Here is a 4,809-nt window from a genome sequence, read left to right as displayed (position 1 = left end):
CAGAGCACGTAGCTAGGAACGCGGAGGCAGGAATTTAGGCAGGGCCTTACAGGTTTTGCAAATGAAAGACTAGGAAGCAGCCAAGTTCGGCTCAGGCTGAGGCTAAGGCCTTAAAGGCCACCGGCTCCCAACAATGTACACTGGAAGAGACAAGAGCTGGAAACACAGGACTCCAGGGCAGATAAATCCCTCAGGACCAATAATGAGAACAGAGATACAAGGAAGGTAAGGGGAAGGTGGGGGGAGAAAGGGGACACTGATCATATTGATCTATCTATAACCCCCTCCCAGGGGGCAGACAACAGAAAAGTGGGTGAAGGGAGACATCGGTCAGTGTAAGCGATGGGGAAAAAATGCTAAGTTTTCAAGGGTTCATGATGGAGGGAGGATGGGGGAGAGGGGAAAATGAGCTGATACCAAGGGCTCAAGTAGAAAGAAAATGTTTTGAAAAGGATGATGGCAACATATGTACAAATGTGCTTGACACAATGGATGGGATGTATGGATTGTGAGAAGAGCTGTAAGAGCCCCCAGCAAAATGATTTAAAATAATAATAAATTTAAGGCTTAAAGGTGATCCCAGGGCAATAGTTTCAGGGATTCATCCAGCCTCCATGACTCCAGAAAGTCCAGTTGAAAGTCTGCTCTACACTTTCCCCCCTTTTGATCAGGGTTCTTTTAGGGACCCTTGGGTCCACATGCTCAGCGATGGGAGCCTGGCACCATCCAGTTCTTCTGGTCTTAGGGCAAAGGAGGCCGTGGTCCACGGAGGCGATGAGCCACACGCACACTCCATAGCCTCCTTCTATTTCTGATTCTCTTCCTTGTTCTGGGGCTCCCGGTGAATGGGCACCGATGGTCGTACCTTGGTATTTTTCCTTAAGGTTTTAAAAATATCTAGTTTGACAACCCATTTCATATGATCTCACTGTAGAAACGTTATCAATGACAGAAAAATACCACCAACAACAACCAAAAAGTCACCCGCGATTCCAACAGCGTCAGAGAGCCCCATTGCATCATGGCGGCCGCACAGGGCTACGCAGCATGCCCTTCCAGTGTGTGGGTTGCCGGGAGTTGAGGACTGGCTCGACAGAAAAAAGGGCAAGAGAAATGGTCCGTACTTCTTCGTGTAGCTACTACTCCGAGGCAGCTACTTCTCTGTGTGGACTCACTGGCAGTATTGACCATACTTGGGTACTCTGAGGGCTAAGGTGTGCTTGACCCAAGCCATGGTATTTTCCACCACCGCATGCGCATGCGGAAGTTGGACTTTGACTGAGGAAGACTGAAGAATTGACCCATTTGAATTGTGGTGCTGGCATGGGAGATTGAACGTACTATGGACTGCCCAACGAGCCAGCAGATCTGTCTTGGAAGAATTTCAGCCAGAATGTTCCCTGGACGCCAGGGGGATGAGACTTTGTCTCACATACTTTCGATGCGTTGTCAGGAGAGACTAGTCCCCGGAGAAGGACATCATGCTTGGTAAGGAGGCAAGGAATGCCCCAAAGGAGACGACAGACACAGTGGGTCAAACACGAGCACGGTTGGGAGGGTGGCGGAGGACCGGGCAGTGTTTCATTTCATTGCACCTGGGGTCGCTGGGAGCTGGAACCCACTCAGTGGCAGCTAACAAGAACCAAATAAAAGACAGTGAAAGGCCAGAATATTTGTCTAAGCCTTCGCCACGTATACACCCTGAAGACAGACGAACGTAAAGCACTAAAAAGTACCTAGAGGACAGGGCAGAGTGTCCCGCGTGGGCTTCTGAGATGGTACATTTTTCCTGCAGTCCATAGCCTCCCTTCTCTCCCTCGGAGCCGCTGGTGGTTTCCAACCAAGGACCTCAAGGTTAGCAGCCTAGCAAGTAACCCACTCAGCTCCCAGCGCTCCTCCTATCCCACGAAAATCCAGAGTGCTGAGTGCAGCACAGGAGAGGAGGAAGCAGGTGTGAAGTTCAGGAAGACTGGCGTGCATGGGGACTGACTTTCAGGAGCTGACCATTGCTGACTGGGGTGCGGGGAGCTTGCCTGAGTTGAGTTTCTTGCCGGGGAGAAGCCGCAGCAGGTAGGGCTGGGAACAAGGCCGAGCGCGGTGACTCTCCAGCCTCCCAGCTCCGAGCTTCCACTCCGTAGCATGTAACTTTATGCTGCCTTTCTTGCTAGCCTGCTTGGGATCATTCACCCGTACATAGGGTTTTACTTAGACATTCGATATCATGCCCTAACTTCAGGAACAAGAAAAGCGCGCAGCATAGCACGCATTCCGTAATCGGCCCGTGTTTGAGTGCGACGATGGTGGCAAGCATTTCCCGATGCAGGGGCTTGCATCCGCACAGGAAGGCGGCGGCTGGAAACTCCAGACTAAGGACCAGTGGTGAGAGTGGTGATACTGGGAGGGTGAGGGAGAAAGGGGGAACAGATTACAAGGATCTACATATAACCTCCTCCCTGGGGGACGGACAGCGGAGAAGTGGATAAAGTGAAACATCGGATGGTGTAAGATATGACAAAATAATAATAATTTAGAAATTATCAAGGGTTCATGGGGGGCGAGGGAGCAGAGAGGTGGGGGAAATGAGAAGCTGATACCAAGGGCTCAAGTAGAGAGCAAATGTTTTGAGAATGATGAGGGAAACAAATGTACAAAAGTGCTTGCCACAATGGATGGATGGATGGATTGTGATAAGAGTTGTATGAGCTCCCAATAAAATGATTTAAAAAAGAAAAGAAAAGAAGCTTCAATTCCAGTTCCAGAAATAACAAGTATATCTCTTTTGGATATGATGAATTAATTTTAATTATGAAGAAAGAAAGAAAGAAAGGCTGCCTCTCCGGTGCCGCAGTGGCGTTGCTACGGTGACATGATTTGCCACAAGCAGCGGAGCGTTCCTGAAACGGATCCCAACAAAATGGTTTTAGTCAGGGTCCCTGCGCAGGAAAAGGCAGCGTGATCACATAGGGTAGTTGGTGGGGAGTTGGGGAGAGATGCTCTTGCTCAGAACGCGAGGGCCGCTGTAGAGGGAGAGAGGGGTGGGGTGTTAGCCCTGAGAGCAGGCATGTGGGCTGAGAGCCCTGAGCCACGGGGACCGTATCCCTTTGATCCACAGAGGTTCCATGCGTGGCAGGTGAGTTCTACCAAAGAACTCCCCACGGTCGTTCTCCTGGATAACGGATCCTTTTGCCCGGAGCGCCCTCCATCCCAGGGGAGGCCCCACTGGAGAGAGATCATCTTGTCACTTGGGCCAGGCGAGAGAACACTGGAGACTGGATGACAGTTACCATCTTGATCATGTTCCCTTTGTCCACGTAGCTCCCTGACAGGGCGGTTTAAGATCATTTGTAGATGGTGAGTCTAGAGAGCGCTTCAATGATTGAAAACATGCAGGTGGTGGGGGAGAACCGAAATAGGTGGTTGTCACTGCTCCAGCTAGCCTGGGGCCCTCTCCATGTCCCCTTCCGCCTACAGCTTCTCTGCTCAGATTCTTCATTTCCTGTTCCTGTGGTCCAGGATGTCATGGCCACCCTCTCAGCCGGAGCCTCATTCAGTTCCCCTGCAGCTGTCTTCTTCTTCTCTCTCTCTCCCTCCAAATTGTCCAAGCTGGATCGGCAAAGCCTAAAGCCGGTTCATGACAAGCTGTACCGATCTGACTGGGGATGCACAGAGACGCCAATCCAGGAACGCTGAGGGTGGTGCTCCAGACATGTGCCAGGAACTTGGCTAGGGCTGCTGGCTTCGAGACAAAAGGGGACAAGTCTCCATCCTGCAGGAACTCATGTGGTCTGAGGACGCAGACCGATGGATGGTGGATGCCACCCCGGGGTGTTTGGATTGTTTGTTTGTTATCAGAAAATGGCTTCTTCTGGACTTCCCCTTCAAGAATTGTTTTCAAAAACCACCTTTGTGGACAACCGACCACGACCTGACCTGGATGTGGTCATGCCCCAGGCTACCCTGGATCAGACTCACTGTGGAGGTGTGAAGCCACCCTTCTCTCCAAGGAAGCCCCCCCTGGCGTCGTGGTGACCCATCGGGCTGGGACTGCAAGTCTGGCGGGTTAGAAGCCAATGGCCGCTGTTTGGGAGAAAGACGGGGCTTTGTCCTCCCATCAAGAGTTACCGTCTGGGAGACACACAGGGTCAGTTCTATCCTGCCCTATAGGGTGCATGTGAGTTGGCGTGGACACCATGGCAGTGAGAGCCTCCCGCTGTACCTGATCCCAGCTCTCGCTCCGTGCTACTCTTAGCGGTATCATTTTCTGAACCAGGTACCTAATACCGACCACAATTCTAAGGTTTCCCAAGGACGGGGCTTTTGAACATTAAAAATAAACCAACCGGTGGTCGATCGTCAAGTCTGATCAGACTTCTGGCCCCCGTGCGTGTGGAGAACTGCTCCTTAGGGGGTTCAGGGCTGCGACCTTGGAGAAGCAGATGCTGGATCCGTCTCTCATGGCGCCTCTGGGTGGGCCTGCACCGCCAACATTTGGGCTGTTTTCACGAGGGTGCCACTTTTGCTTTATGGGGACTCTGTTCTCCAGGCTAAGCTGTTGAACACCAGGCAGCGAGTCTATAAGGGAAAAGCAAGAGTTGAATCCAAGCAGGTCTGAGTGCGTGAGACGCAGATGGGGCGAGAGGAGGAACAGGGGAGGGACAGGGGATGGCAAGCTCTTCTCCCTGTCCCCTGAGGATTTGCCTGGACCACCTGGGCTGGACATCTACCAGGACAGTGGGTGCACTCACCATTTACTGGGTGCCTTCTGGTCCCAAGGAGTCTGGTGGCATCGAGTCCGGTGGCACAGTGGCC

The sequence above is a fragment of the Echinops telfairi genome, unplaced genomic scaffold (genome assembly GCF_000313985.2).
Source record: "Echinops telfairi isolate 266 unplaced genomic scaffold, ASM31398v2 ScPeMD7_7420;HRSCAF=8458, whole genome shotgun sequence".
In the NCBI taxonomy this organism is placed as follows: Eukaryota; Metazoa; Chordata; class Mammalia; order Afrosoricida; family Tenrecidae; genus Echinops; species Echinops telfairi.
This window is presented reverse-complemented; position numbering follows the sequence as displayed.